Here is a 16417-nt window from a genome sequence, read left to right as displayed (position 1 = left end):
CTTCTCCTACTAATATTTCTCGGGAAAGACCCAATGATGTCTGGTCTTTACAGTGTCAACTCCTGGACTTCCCACTTCTAAGGGCCATTGGTTCAAGTAGGTCTTCTGGAAGGAGCAGACATGATTTCTTTCTTTTTTTTTTTTTAACTTGACAACTTTTTTTAAAAGATTTATTTTATTTATTTAAAAGAATTACACAGAGAAAGAGAGGAGAGAGGAGAGAGAGAGAGAGAGAGAGAAAGAGAGAGAGAGGTCTTCCATCTGATGGTTTGCTCCCCAATTGGTCGCAACGGCTGGAGCTGCGCCGACCCGCAGCCAGGAACCAGGAGCTTCTTCCGGGTCTCCCATGCGGGTACAGGAGACCAAGGACTTGGGCCATTTTCTACTGCTTTCCCAGGCCATGGCAGAGAGCTTGATTGGAAATGGAGCAGCCAGGTCTCGAACCAGCACCCACATGGGATGCCAGCACTTGAGGCCAGGGCGTTAACCCACTGCGCCACAGCACCGGCCCGAGACATGATTTCTTTTAAGACCTTGAATATATCATCCCACTGTCTTCTGGCCTGTAGGGTTTCTGCTGAGTAGTCATTTGTTAGTCTAGTTGATTTTCCTTTACATGTAATTTGACACTTTTCTCTGTCTTTAAGGGTCTCTTCTTGTCCTTAACTTTTTGACAATTTGACTGTAATATGCCTTAGAGAAGGTATTTTTTTTTTTTGGTTGAATCATCTTGGGGTGCTTTGGACTTTCTATATCTGGATGTCCATGTCTATTTCAAGTCTTGGGAAACTTTCAGCTATTTCATTTAGTTTGTTCTCAGAATCATTTTCCTTTTCTTGTTCAGGAATCCCTGTAATATGAATATTTGCTTGCTTAATGATTTTCTGTATTTTGCATAGGGTTTTTAAAATTCTTTTAAATTCTTTTCTCTTTAGCTTTGTCTTATTGAGTCTTTCCAAAAGTCTTGTCCTCCAGATCAGAAATTCTTTCCTCCACTTGGTCTGTTCTGCTGTTGAAGCTCTCAATTGTATTTTTATTTCATTGAGTGGTTTCATATCCAAAATTTCACTTTGATTTTTCTTAATAATTTCTATCTTTTTAGTGAGTTTTTCATTCATGTCACTTATTGTTTTAATTGTTTCTTTAAAATGTCTATCTGTATTCTCTTGCATTGCGTTGCATTTCCTGACAATTATTATTTTGAATTCTATTTCTGGCATTTCATAGATTTCCTTCAGATCACGATCTACTTCTGGAGAACAAGTGTATGCTTTCAGAGGTGTCATGTTACTTTGCTTCTTCGTGTTTCCTGTATCCCTATGTTAACGTCTGTTAACAAAGTCCCGGGACTGGGGGATGTGAACTAAACCCAGCTCCCATCCCTACAGGTTGTGATCACAAGGTGATCACAGGAGATTTTGCACTGGCAGGTATGGGTCCAGAGAGGTGGAATGCAGGCAAGCCCTTCCATAGGTCTAACCAGGTAGATTCCAGTGGGTTTGGGGAAATTAGTACTGATTGTTACAATCCTGGTGTTTCAGGATACAATGGGGTCATTACTCAGGTCTCCCAGGTATTGAGGATGGTGGTAGCCACCTGCCTAAAACAGAGCCTCATGGGTAGATCAGATATTGTGATGAGCGAGATTGACTCCAAAGACTGCAAAACCAGCGTCAGTAGTCCAGGCTCTGCAAGGCGCAGATGGAATTCCCCCAGTTCTGACACAGCATGCAAGGGTGATGCTGGGGTTTGTGCCCAGGACACCCACCACCATGAGCTTCCTCAGGTTGGGTCTGAGTTTTTAAAATGCTGTTGTTGCTCCTAACCCCAAGAAACTGAGGGAAAACCTGAATGAGTGGGGTTCTCGCGCTTATGCTTGGAAATCCCACAGCTGCAGATGCAAGGGAGCCACTCTCTGCCCTGTCTCTGACCAAGCCATTTCTAGCAGTAGCACGACTGCTCACTGCCCACTGAGACAGACTGATTTCTGCGATGTCCACCACAGCTGGTTGAGTCTGGTGCTTTAGGTGGAGTGGGGGAGGGGAGAGAGGCAACATGGCCTCCTTTCCTGGAGCAAAGTAGTCACTCAGTGACTTTGAACTCAAAGTCAGTGGGAGACTGTGGAATTCTCCCACAATCAAAGTTGCTAGTGGCAGGGCACTGTGGCCGAGGCACTGTGGTAACTTCTTCCTCCTTTGTCCTGGGAAGATGGCAACTACCAGCTGGGAGCCTGCTGTGTAGATGCAGGGTGTGGCTGGCAGCGTGTTTGTCCTCTCTCCTTGCTGCTCTGTGTAGTCTCTGCTCTGTTCTGTTACTTCACTGAGGGGGCTCTCAATCCCTGGGAATATGGTTCTTTCTTAGTTTTTCTGGTATCTTCCACAATTGAGGTCAGTGTGGCATCTTGGATCTCTCAATTGAGTTTTGCTAAACAAGCGGACTTTCCTAATTTCATAGATATGACATCTCTGTTTAAAACATGCAGACATCTTTAGTAAGGTGAAACTTTCATTTTAACTTTTTAATATGTGAAAAATTTCAAATATGTAAAACTAGAGAAAATTGTGTAAAAAATTGCATATTCTCATCACAAAGATCCACTAATCATTAACTATTTCAAAAGATCAAGGTTTTGTTAAATATATTTTAACAATTATATTTTTTGTGAATTGCTTGTTAATAATTTGGACTATTATCTCCTGAGATTTTGGTGTTTTTCTCATGAAAGAATACAATCTTAGAAGTTAAGAGCATTTCTCTTTAGTCCTATCTTTGCAAACATTTCTATGACATATTTCCTTTTGATTCTGTACTTTGTACTACTGAATTTAATTTTTTTTTGGTAAACAGAATGAAGTGTGGACTTGTTATGATTTTTTAAAATTCTCTTAAAATTTTTCAGCACTACGTATTTTTGAAAAAATTAACATTATCTTTATTTTAAAATAGTATCACATTATAATAAATAATATAATACAATAAATAGTATAATAAATAGCATAAATAGTATAATAAATATAAATAAATAAGAAATAAATAAATAGTATAATATTTTCCTTAGATTTTGAGATTTTTCCATTAGTACTTTCCTTGTAAAAAGAAGTTTACTGCAAAATCATCTCTTTAAAAGCAGAGAATATATTTTGGAATAAATTTATATGTACAGAAAAACTGCCGAGATCGAGTTTCCACATATAATACACCCTTCTTACATTAGTATGGCGCATTCATCATAAATATTGAACCAATATTGACATTATTATTAACCTGCATCCACAGTTTATTGAGATTTTATTAGTGCTTGCTTAGTGTCTTTTTCCTTTTCCAGGACCTCATCCAGGGTATCACACTGCATTTATTCACTGTCTCCTTAGGCTATTTGGCTGTGACAGTTTCTTAGAATGTCTTTATTTTTGAGATCTTGGCAGACTTGAGGATTGGTCAGATATGGTGTAGAATGGGCCCTTTTGGGGACTGACTTATCTGATGCTTTTTTCATTACGGGTTTCTGAGAGGAAGACCACAGAGGTGAGAGGGCATTTGTTCATGACTTCACATCAAGGATCCTTGCTATCACATGACTTGTCTCTATTAACTTGGCTGACGCAGTGTTTGTCTGTCAGGCTTCTCTACCGTAAAGTTACTTTTGTTCTACTTCGCACACAATACTCTGGAAGGCAGTGGCTATGCACACTTCACACGTAAAGAGCAAAGAGTAGCTGCATAAACTTTGGAATTCTTATGACTGGGATGTTTGTCTCTTCCCTTCCTATTTATTTAAATAATAATGGAAACTGAAATATGTATTTCAAAGATAAGGAAAATGCTACTTATTAAAGCAGAGCATAAGTTACTTGTAAAGAAAACAGCCTTAAATACTTATAAGGGAACTCCAAAAAAGTTCGTGGAAAATGTATAGTAAGATTTCAAATTTCTCCCCAAAATAAACTTAGCTTTTAATTTAATTTTCATGAATTTTTTAAGTACTCTAATAAATTTTTTTAAAAAGAGAAAAGTTTGAAAATAAATGTCTCAGTGTCAACTTAAAAAATCTTAGAAAGGAGGGGCCAGCATTGTGGTGTACCGGGTTAAGCTGCTGCTGCAATGCTGGCATACCATATGGGCAATGGTTTGAGTCATAACTGCACCACTTCCAATACAGCTCATCTACTGTGCCTGGGAAAGCAGTAGAGGACCTGCACCCATGTAGGAAAACTGGAAGAAGCCCCTGGCTCCTGACTAGGCTCGGCCCAACCCTAACAGTTATGGCCATTTAGGATTTAGGGGAGTGAACCAGCAGATGGAAGATTCTCTCTCTTTCTCTCTCTCTCTCTCTCTCTCCCTCCCTCCCTCCCTCTCTCCCTCCCTTTCTCTCTGTAACTCTGACTTTTAAATACATAACTAAATCTTTTTTAAAAAACATTTTCAAAAAGAACAATATAGCAAACCAATTAAAGTAGAAGGAGGCAAATAAAACTCCAGACAGAAGTCAAGAAATAAGAAAATATGTAATAGAAACAAAAATTAAATATTAATTCTTTGAAAAGATTAACAAAATAAATAAACTACTGGCAAGTAAGAAGAACAGAGTTACAAAAAATGAAACTTAAAAAGTGAGCATAACATACATATGGTAGGTAATTTAAAATCATAACTGGGGAAGATGTTTAGACTTGTGGTCAAGATGCCTGTGTTCATGTTGGAGTGTCTGGTTTGGTGCCTAACTTTGGCTCCTGATTGCAGTTTCCAGCTGAGGCAGATCCTGGGAGGCAGCAGGTGACAGCTCAAGTAGTTGGGTCCCTGCCACTCACTTGGGAGACCTGGACTGAATTTCTGGCTCCTGACTGTGGGCCAGCCCAGTCCTGGCTGTGGCAATGTTGGGAGCATTTGCAGAGTGAGCAGTAGATGGGAGTGTGCACGCTCTCTCTCTCTCTTTCTCTCTCTCTGTATGTGTGTGTCTTGGCCTCTCAAATAAATAAATGTTTAAAAGTTGTAGCAGAACACTATGAAAAATTTTTTTCCTTCCTAATTATGAAAATCTAGAGGCCAGCGCTGTGCCGCAGTGGGTTAAAGCCCTGGCCTGAAGTGCTAGCATCCCATATGGGTGCTAGTTCTAGTCCTGGCAGCGCCTCTTCCGATCCAGCTCTCTGCTATGGCCTGAGATAGCAGTAGAAGATGGCCCAAGTCCTTGGGCCCCTGCACCTGTGTGGGAGACCCAGAAGAAGCTCCTGGCTCCTGGCTTTGGATCGGTGCAGCTCCGGCCATTGTGGCCAACTGGGAGGTGAACCATCGGATGGAAGTCCTCTCACTCTGTCTCTACCTCTCTCTGTAACTCTGTCTTTCAAATACATAAAAATAAATCTAAAAAAAAGAAAAAATCTAGGTGAAGTACCAAATTTTTAGAAGAAATATAATATACCAAAACTAGCTCAAAAAAGAAATGCAACATGTTTTCTAAGACCTAATACCACTGAAGAAGTTCAATCAATAGTTATAAAAATCTTCCTATAAAAAGAAGGGGCCATCAAAGAAGGAGGCACCTTTCTCTGAAGGGAGGAGAGGACTTCCACTTTGACTATGGCCTTGCCTAAATAAGATCAGAGTTTGTGAACTCAAGAGGCTTCCATAGCCTTGGCAGCTCATGACAAGCACCTAGGGTGATTACTGACATCATAAATAAGAGTGTCAATTGTTAAATCAACAAGAGTCACTGTGCACTTGCTCCCCATGTAGGACCTCTGTCCTTAATGTGTTGTACTATGTGAATTAACGATAAAACTAGTCTTCAAACAGTATATTTTTTATGTCTGAGTGGGTGCAAACTATTGAAATCCTTACTCAGTATTGAGTTGATCTTCTGAATCTAAAGATAATTAAAAATGAATCTTAATGAAGAATGGGATGGGAGAGGGAGTAAGAGATGGGATGGTTTGTGGGTGGGAGGGTGGGTATAGGGGGAAGAACCGCTATAATCCAAAAGTTGTATTTTTGAAATTTATATTTATTAAATAAAAGTTTTCTATTAAAAATCTTCCTATAGATAAAACTAGTCATCATAAGGCCAAGGTGATTTTATAAGCAACTTCTACTAAATCATCAAGCAACAGAAAAGTTAATTCCTATCTTATATATATCATTTCAGAGACTATTTAAGTAGGAAGAATCTCTTAGTTCATGATATAAGAATAATGTATTGATCCCAAGACCTGACTAAAAAGGAAAATTATTGTTTAATTTTGCCTGGGAACACAGTTGCAAATGCAGCCATATCAGTGTCTTAAATACATCATTGGCTTTTCCAGCAGGGGGAGCACAAGAGCAGTGCCCATCTTCCTTGTTTTGAATGGTTGCATATTTGGGTCTGTTGGACCAAGTCCTTTTTTGTTTTAATTAAAATTTTTTTGACAGGCAGAGTTAGACAGTGAGAGAGACAGAGAAAAAGGTCTTCCTTCCGTTGGTTCACCCCTCAAGTGGCCGCTACCACCGCCGATCCGAAGCCAGGAGCCAGGTGCTTCCTCCTGGTCTCCCATATGGGTGCAGGGCCCAAGCACTTGGGCCATCCTCCACTGCACTCCCGGGCGAGACCAGAGAGCTGGAGTGGAAGAGGAGCAACTGGGACTAGAACCTGGTGCCCATATGGGATGCCGGCGCCGCAGGCGCAGGCTTAACCAAGTGAGCCACAGCGCCGGCCCTGGATCAAGTTCTGATTCAAGAACCTCATCGATGTTTTTTTGGTCACTCACAGTATAGGCGGGCTGTACCTATATGAGTTGAATTATGTATGTCCCTTCTCCCTTCCCCTCTCCCTACCCCTTCTCTCCACTTCGTTGAAATTGTAATCTGCATTCTCTGAAGGTGATCTTATTTGGAAACAGGTTCTTTACAGATGATGATATCAATATGAGGTCATTAGGATGGGCCCTGATCCAATGTGATGGGTGTCATTATTCAGGGGCAGTTTGGACAAGGTGAGGTAGGGCAGGAGGGTGTAAAGGTGAGGTCTCCCTGATTTCCTCCCTTCTGTGAAGCTGGGTGGTTTCCCATACATTCATGTCTAAGGGGGCAGTGGTGGATGCAATTTTCTAGCCTGCTGCTATAGTATTTTAAGGGCAGCAGCAGGTGGAGGCTTCAGGGAAGGCGTTGCATGGGATTGCACTACCCACCGTCAACGGTAACCTTGGTAGGGGTCTGCTCTGGTGTGGGGAGGGGGTCTGGCTGGTCCCCAAGTCTCCCCTGCCTCAGCCCTATATAAGTCAGAGAAGCTGGAGCAGTCACTAACAGTGTGCAGCAAGAAGGAGAGATAGCCTCATCTCATGAACATCAAAATCTCCACCAACAGGTGGCCTGCAATACATATTTTTTCAAAGTATGTTCCATATTTTAATGGCCTTAGTCATGTTTTTCCGCTTTTTTTAGTTTTCTATTTTAAAATAAATGTCATTGCATAGGCAGTTTCTTTTCCATTTGTTTTGAAATTTCAAGTAGAATACTTGGAATGTGTATGAGTTTGTTGTGCTGCGATAACAAAGTGCCACAAACTAAGCAGCTAAACAGAAATGTGTTGTTTCTGCAGTTCTGGAGGCTAGAGGACCCAGATCAAGGTAGCAGCAGGGGTAGTTCCCTCTGGGATAGAATTTGTTCCTGCCTCTTGCCTAACTTCCTGTGGTTTACTGGAACTCCTTGGCATTCCTTGTAGACATTAGCATCCCAACTTCTGCTTTCATCTTTACCCAGCATTCTCTTTGTCTCTGTGTCCAAATTTCTCCTTCTTTCTTTTTTTTTTTTTTTTAAGATTTATTTATTTATTTGAAAGGCATAGTTACAGAGAAGCAGAGGCAGAGAGAGATAGGTCTTCACTCCACTGGTTCATTCCCCAGATGACCCCAATGGCCGGAGTTGTGCAGATGCAAAGCCAGGAGCCAGGAGCTTCCTCTGGGTCTCCCACATGGTTGCAGGGGACCAAGCACCCGGGCCATTTGAACCAGTGCCCATATGGGATGGTGGCACTGCAGGCGGCAGCCTAACCTGCTAAGCCACAGTAGTGGCCCCTAAATTTCTCCCTCTTATAAGGACAGAGTTATATTGGATTAAGCCCACTCTTGTTAACCAGGCTGCCTGCAAAGATTCTATTTCCAAACAAGGTAGCATTCACATGTACTGGGGGTTAAGAGTTTGGCATAGGTGTGGTGGAACACAATTCAATCCACAACAGGGTATTCTTCTTATGTTTATTAAAAGGAAACATTGATTTCTTTTTAAGATTTTACTTATTTACTTGAGAGGCAGAATTACAGACAGAGAGAAAAGTCTTCCATCCAGTGGTTGAATCCCCACAAGGCCACAATAACCAGAGCTGGGTCAATCTGAAGCCAGGAGCCAGGAGGTTCTTCTGGGTCTCCCACGTGGGTGCAGGGGCCCGAGCACTTGGGCCATCTTCTGCTTTCCCAGGCCATAGCAGAGCTGGATCAGAAGAGGAGCAGCTGAGACTTCAAAGCTGAATGCTACAACTACAGTTGGTAACTTATCACATAGGCTGCCCGGGATACTCCCTAACTTGCCGGAGTGTATCACCGACTTTTAAGCTTTCGCTGTAGAACTCGTATTCTGTCCCTCGGCCATCCTTAAAAGCTAGTGACCAGAGGGTTCATAGGCCTCACTAGGGCAGCTTCATAGTGTTGGTATGTGTGGGTTGCCCAGAGAAGCAATAGTCAAACATAATCAGCCATGTAGCCTTCTTTTATACATTAAGTTCATAGCTGTATGAGAACAAAATAACTTAAAAAAAAAACCTCAATTATGCTAGCGATAAGATCTCCCCCGCAAAACACACACACACACACACACACACACACAGCATGCACACACCCCTACAGCCCTCTCAGGATCATGCACTCACATATACAATGCAAGGCCAAATCTGCTGCAGAAGAATTTTCATGAAGGAGACCGGAAGGTGCAGGCTCGCTCTGTACTCTCTAGAAGGTGTTTCTGCTTAGCCTTGACTCCTGGCACTGAGCTGCTGGTAAGATGCCGGCTGAATAGGAAAGAGGTCCTGTACAATCTGGTTGCGACCTCTTTCTTCTCCAAGCTTATCTCAAGCTGTCTTCTCTCCCCGTGAAGTGTCTGCTTCTGACACTGCAGGGCCGATTCCTTCACAGTCTCCTCCCACACAACCCCCTGTTTGTTACCCTCAAACCACTTACTTTTTTATTTTTAATCATAATTTTTAATTTGCTTACCTGCTTATTCTAGTGTTCTTCATGAAACTCTACTGTCTCACGCATAGTACAACTTCAGTGCCTGTTGAATGGATGGATGGGTAAGGGATGGTGACACCAGAGCCAAAAGTGACTGTGTCAGCATTTTTCTGGATCAGGTACCACACGGTTCTCAGAGACTGTCTTCCTGGGTCCTGCATATCTTACGATGGTCCCACCTGCGGGGGATAAGAGTGGATGACTAGTAAATGCTTGGTGCTATGATTTGATACGGTGACCACGGTGGCTGATCAACAAGGCTGGTTAAGCAGCCCCAAAGGGAAGATCTTACTGGAAGATCATGTCTGGTGTTCAAGCGAGTCTTTTTAAAATTTCACTGGAAGTATGTCAACTACTGAATGGTTTCTTTATATATGTATAAAAAATATATATAGTCTGTATTTGACTTAGCTCTTCACTGGAAAAAAACAAGTAGTACTTGAAATAGGATGAGAACATTTTATAATTGTTGGAAAGGAACCAGGCATAACTCTTAAGGTACCATTAGATTCTGAAGTTCAGTGAAAATATAATTCTTTTTTTCCCATTTTCATGGTATCATCATCATGGGACCCTTAAGAGTGACCCACTATGTTTGTTGGTATTGGAAAAATTTGTAGGATCTCACTGTTATCTTTCATGAATGAAGGCAGAGTGCTGAAAATACGGAGTGGAAGTTGTTAGTAGTATGTTTTTCTGTTCTCTGTGCTGCTGGAAAGATGTCAAGTGGTGGGAAGGGATAATGAACAGAATGATTCCTGGGCCTTAATATTTGTAAATCTTTGACGGTGGACCCAGGATGAAGTAGATACAGTGATAGATTCAAAACTGAATCTGAGCTACTTAATGGTTTTTCATTTAAGATGCTTTAAATTCCATAATAGTACAATTTAATTAGCACTTACTGAGTGCCATGAGAAAACAAAGTTTGGATCTCAGGTTTCTTGGTGTTAATTGTTCTTATTTAAAAGCTCTGTTCCAGCTCTAAACAGAATCTACTCTCACACTTTAATATTCCTGACCTGATCTTGCCTCTTCTGTTTTTTTTTTAAACTTCTGCATCAAAATAAACTTATTTTTTGTTTCTCTCTTTTAAATTAAAAACATATTTAACAGATACATAAAATTGTACATATTATGAGGTACCAGGTAATGTCTCAATACATGTATATGCTGTTTAACATCCAATTAAGAGAAATACATCTATCTCCTCAAACATTTCACATTTCTTTATGCAGAAAGCATTCAAAATCCTATCTTGTCGTACAATAAAATTATCCATTGTTCTTTTTCAAATCTGCTTAAATTTTACCTCCTTTAATAAGCCTTCTCAGAGTAATGTCGATGGATTCCTCCCCTTATACTACTTATTCCCCGATCTCTTAAATATAGGCAGAAATGTAAGCTCTCAAGAGGAGCAGTCCTCTGCCCATCCTGGTTTTCCAAACTCCCCACAGACACCCCACTAAAGCACCCCTGAGTCAGTGGCTCCCAACCGTAACTGCACTGCAGAATTCACTGGGGGAAATTTTAAGGCATTCTTTTTAAAAAGTTGAAGAATAACTTCTAATTTGGGAGCTATTTGCCATGTAAATTACATCATAATCTCTGAAGATGAGGCTCCCACAGCTTTTATTTTCTTTTAATTGCCAAGGTCACTTAAATAGTTATCCAAGAGTGAGATGGTTTGTCTTCACAGACCAGGAGTTTCACATGCCTTAATGCGTCTGTATTTAAGTATTCAGTATTGCCCCTTACCTGTGGTTTTGCTTTCTGCTTTTTCAGTTACCTGTGGTCACATAAAGTCTAAAAATACAGTTAAGACATTCTGACAGAGAGACAGAGAGAGAGAAGGGGGGGGGGAGTGAGAGAAGGAGGGGAGGAGAGTGAGAGAAAGGAGGGGGAGTGACAGTATATTCACATTACTTTCAGTATAATATATTGTTCTATTGTTTTATTTTATTATTAGTTATTGTTAATCTCTTACTGTACTTAGTCTATAAATTAAGCTTTATCACAGGTATAAGAAAAACATAGTATGTATAGGCTCAGTTCTATCGGTGGTTTCACCCAGGTCTTGGATTGGGTCCCCTGTGGATAAGGAGAAGAGGACTACTGAAATGAAGGCTCATTTCTTTGTCTTTTTGTCCTATGGCACCCCACAGAATCCCCAGGTTTGCGTTTGTGTTAGGGCTTAATAGAGAAGCAGAACCAAAAGAATCTATGGATAAAAAGATTCCTTATGGGAGCTGGCTTTCAGACTGGTTATTGGAATTGGTTTTCGAGCCAAGAAACCTCCCAATTTGCCATCTGCAAACTAAAGAGCCAGAAAAGCAGCAATATGGTTCAGTGCGAGTCTGAACACCCAGGAATCAGAGGGCTGATGGTTTCCGTCCTGGCTTGAGTCCAAAAGCCGAAGAGCTGGGGGTGCTGATGGCCAAAGAGCAGGCAAAGGAGAAGGCTCAGCCCAGGCAGAGAGAGCAACTCACCCTTTCCAGCCTCTTCTGCTCTAGCTGACCCCTCTGTGGGTCAGAGGACGACACCCACACTGGCGAGGGTGATCTTCGCCCAGTCTACTGACTGCAGTGCTAATCTCTTGCCACACAGCCTCCCAGACACACCTGTGACCGTGTTTCACCATCTGAGCATTCCTTAGCCCAGTCAAGTTGATGTAAAACTCCACCACCGCGAGAGCTGAAGCAAGTTCTAAAGGTCATTTCTTCCAGTTTATCTGTGGAAATCTGCAAGGATGGAGAACCATTTGGAAAATATCAAAATAATTACTTAGAAAGCAAATGCAAGGGTCCTTTTATTGCAGGCCACAGGAAGAGCCGTGATGCACTGGACATGCCTGGGCTCTGGAGCCATGGACTCCCTCAAGTCCAGCTCCTGGGACGCTGCACACGTCTCAGCTCTTCCTCTGACGGCTCCTTTCCTTATCTGTGAAAATGAGAGAATAACACTTCCAGGCTTGTTTTGTGGATTAAACTGGATAAATATTTATGAAACTTTGTGATGTGTAGTTAATTTGTTTTAGCAATCGTAAAATTGTGAGACTCTTCTTCCCCTGAATTTAAAAGGCAAAGAGAAAAAAAAAAAACTATTTGGCGTTTGAATAAGTGCTTCTCTATCCTGTCAGTTCTGATGGTTTTTAAATTTCTCAAGGCTTTCCAGCATAACCTGGCTAAACCTGGCCTTTTGGATTCAAAAAGGTTTTTGGAGCAGACATTTGGCCTAGCAATGAAGGCACCTCTTGGCACACCCATATCCTTTATCAGAGTGCCTGGACTGAAGTCCTGTCTCTGCTCCTGATTCCAGTTTCTGCTAATGTGCACCCAGGAGGCAGCTGATGGTGGCTCTAGTGGCTGAGTCCCTTCCACCCACGTGGGAGAGCTGAGTTGAGCATCTGACTCCGAGCTTTGGCCTGTCCCAGTCCTGGCTATGGTAGGCAATTGGAGAGACAGCCCGCAAATGAGACATTTCTCTCTCTCTCTGTCTCTTTCTCTCTGCTTATCTCCTCTCCGCACCCTGCCCCTCAAAAGAGAGAAACATCTCTGGTATGCTTCCTACAGCTCATTCTGCTATTTTCCTTGAAGCATCTGAAAGAGACATCAGTCCCATTGTTGTCCAGACAATGTTGAGCACATTAATACCTATGGAAAAAAATGACCTATAATGCTTACCATCTATCCCTTTCAAAAATTTGTTCAGAGGAAGAACTAATTACCTAAAGTGAACAAATCTCTTTTATGAATTTATAGTTAGAGAAACCCAAAGCATATAGAGGACATGATGGCTTATCCATCACAGAAGAAGGAAGGTTAAAAATGCAGCAATGTGGGCCTCAATGCCCAGGGAGACTAATGCTCGCTTTCTCTCTCTCTCTCTCTCTCTCTCTCTCTCTCTGTGTGTGTGTGTGTGCGTGCGTGCATGTGTGTGAACCCCTTTTCTACTCTGCCCATATAGAGAAGTACCAGAACAGCCTATCAGAGGTAGGAAAACAGCGGATAAGATCTTAACCATCTTAATGAAGGCAGGCGCTAGCTTTTAACCTCAGAAACAGGGGAAGTGGTAGAGTTTCAGTGTTGTTTGTGAACTCTGAAGTTCTACCCCGGGCTGGAGCAAAGCAGATGTCTTCCAGGGCTTCTGATGATAAACAACAATTCAAAGACTAAGTTTATTTGCCTTAAAAATAATTTCATCTGTAACTATTTCCAGGCAAAAAATTCTTGGAAAACTTATTTCTCTTATGTGTCTTACACCCAAAGCTTTTACCTTGCTTGACCTTAGACTGGTGAGATTATAAGAATTAGATAAACATAAAGAAATGAGAGGTGACAGTTGAGTTAGAGAAAGTATCATACTGTACTTATGTGTTACATGTTTAATTCTTAACTATATGCTTTAATTATGAAAGTACTTTGAATAAGTTAGAATAATGAGCTATGTTATTTACTTAGATCTAAAAATTTTTATATTGTTGGATATAAAGTAATGTTATGTTATGTAATTTATTTTTCATTTGAAAGGCAGACAAGATCTTCCCTTGGCTGGTTTATTCCACGGGACTGCGCCAGGCCTAAGCCAGGGGCCAGGCACTTAATCTGGGTCTCCCAGGTGGGTAGCAGGGACTCAGGTAAGTGAATTATAATCTGCTGCCTTTCAGGACATGCGTTGTCAGGAAGCTGGAATTGGAAGTGGAGCTGGGACTTGAACCCAGGCACTTGGATGCCCTCAAGTATGTATCCCATTTTACCATGCTTAATTCTTCGCTCTCTGGATGTGCTCTCTCGCAAATCATCACCCTGTCTATCTAAAGACTTCTCCATAAATTATAACACAGCATCCTCCAGATAGCAAAACCATGATCAACGAGTAAAAAGTATAAAGATGCAAGAGTCACCTCAACGAAAAAGGGCATGTCCTGGGAACAAAAACTGCAATAATGTCATGGACTGCTTCCCAAAGGCTTAGCTCACTGTCGTGGGGGGAGTCCAAGCTATGTCTCAACCATCAGGCTCAGCCTAAAATTCAGCTAAGAGTAAATGATCCCCTGTTCGGGATGTAGGAGAAGGAATTCTAGTGCCTGACAGGAGGCTGGACTACAAGCTTCCTTCCTAACAGAAGATTATATGACTTTGAACAAAATAAATCTGACACTGAATACTTTCACTGCTGCTACCTTTCTGATTTTTTTAGATGACAATTCAATGCATCAAGTATTTATGAAGAATAACAATGAGAGAGTAGGGGCTGGCATTGTGGCATAGTAGGTTAAACTTCTGTCTGTGGCACCAGCATTCCATATGGATACTGGTTCAACTCCCGGCTGCTCCTCTTCCAATCCAGCTTCCCGTTGATGGCCTGGGAAAGCAGTGGAAGATGGTCCAAGTGCTTGGGCCCCTGCACTCACGTTGGAGGCCTGGAAGAAGCTCCAGGCTCCAGGCTCTGGGTAGGCCCAGCTCTGGCCATTGTGGCCATTTGAGGAGTGAACCAGTGGATGGAAGACTTCTCTATGTCTTTCCCTCTCTCTATTTGTAACTCTGCCTCTCAAATAAATAAATACTTTTTTTTTTAAAGTAAGAGAGTAAAGAGATGACCCATTTATAAGCTAGAGCCCTATCACACTATATAAGAGGGTTCCTTAGGTGATTCTGTTAGTACTTTTAGAAACTGAAAAATCACCCAGTTCATTGTCTTGAATTCCTTTTGCATGTGTCTCTCAGGTCTCCCTTACTGCCTAGCTGCTAATGTGTCCTTCTGTATCGAGACTGACCTGTTCATCATGTCAATTATACCTGAATACAGAGTGCTTTCGTTGATTTCCAGTGCAGACCTGAGTGAAATCACACGTGTTGTTCCCCCAATCACCTTTGCAGCCAGAAATCCTGCAACTTCAGGAAGGCCCACAGCATCTGGCATTGGTGTCCTGGATGGAAAAAATGTTACATAAAACACCACTTACTTCTGTTAATCCATTAGGAGCATTTAAAAGCAGATAGTGAAGTTTATTCCTTACCAAAAAAGGACAGGCTACAGATCAATAGCGCCCCCTCCTCAGTGCCTAGGGGCTACACATGTTGGGCTAACAGCTGGCACGGGGACATTAAGAGACAGCCACTGTTCTTGCACCCGGCTGGGGACCACAGACAGACTATCACCAGTGCAGCGGAGGAGGGTCTTGTCACATTTTTGTGAGCTAGAGAAAGAAGAAAATAATCATGTCAGATACAAGGCAACCCAGTCATCATGGAAGGGATAAATGAAGGGTATAATAAGACAAAAGTGCTTGGAACAGTCTCCAGCCTCTTAGGCCTCTTTCTATCATCTTTGGGGGGGGGGGGGACCCATAGATTGTGAAGAAAAACAAAATAAAAGAGTTATTTGAGTAGGAGAAAAATAGGGGGCTAAACATTGGCATTTGACTATCTATAAATGCCGTGTGATTTAGGTTCTGAGAAGGTACAGCTCAGTCACCTAGTCCAGATAAAAGGAGTGATGGAGAAGCTGATTTTGAAAGGAAATAAAATCGGACTCGCTCGGTGGGCCACACAGATACCTCACATAAAAGGACACTCCCCTGCCCCTCCCCCCCACTTCCTCCTTCCCTTTCCTTTCCTCTCTTCCTCTTCCTTCTCCGTTCCCTTCTTCTCCTTTGCTTTCACAGAGCTCCTAGCCACGCTCCCTTCTTCTCAACCAGCGCTGAGCTTCCGTCCCTTCCTGCTCCTCGCCTGCTCGCTCTTCCACTCTGTCCTGCGTGGACACGTCTCCCCGACGTCCTCCTCCTCCTCACTTCCCGCTGTCTTCAGGAGGCTGCAGTGCTGAAGACGACCTCACCCCTGCTCAGCAAACAGAAGACCCTTTAGCTAAAAGATCCACCTGCTTATGGAGCGGTAAATGGATGTTAAACACTTGAGTCTTTTTCTCTGTGACATACCAAAATATTGTCAGTCTTGGCATCTAAAGCTCTGCTGGATGAAGATGTTAAATGTGTTTTTTTTTAACTTTTATTTAATAAATATAAATTTCCGAAGTACAGCTTATGTATTACAATGGCTTTTTCCCCCCATAACTTCCCTCCCACCCGCACCCCTCCCATCTCCTGCTCCCTCTCCCATTCCATTCACATCAAGATTCATTTTCAATTCTCTTTATATACAGAA

At 42.0% G+C, this 16417-nt stretch overlaps 1 long non-coding RNA gene across 1 annotated transcript; it reads right to left on the bottom strand.

Annotated features, from left to right (window-relative positions):
- Window positions 1-8211: 8211 nt before the first annotated feature.
- Window positions 8212-9226, bottom strand: LOC127493228 (uncharacterized). The gene is made up of 2 exons (XR_007923344.3): window positions 8894-9226; window positions 8212-8457 (listed from the first exon to the last, which is right to left on the bottom strand). It is a non-coding gene; the product is annotated as an uncharacterized LOC127493228 (long non-coding RNA).
- Window positions 9227-16417: the final 7191 nt, after the last annotated feature.

This window comes from Oryctolagus cuniculus, chromosome 5 (genome assembly GCF_051225735.1).
Source record: "Oryctolagus cuniculus isolate XC-2025 breed Fujian yellow rabbit chromosome 5, ASM5122573v1, whole genome shotgun sequence".
In the NCBI taxonomy this organism is placed as follows: Eukaryota; Metazoa; Chordata; class Mammalia; order Lagomorpha; family Leporidae; genus Oryctolagus; species Oryctolagus cuniculus.
The sequence above is the reverse complement of the archived record's forward strand: the minus strand, read 5'-3'. Positions and strand labels throughout refer to the sequence as shown.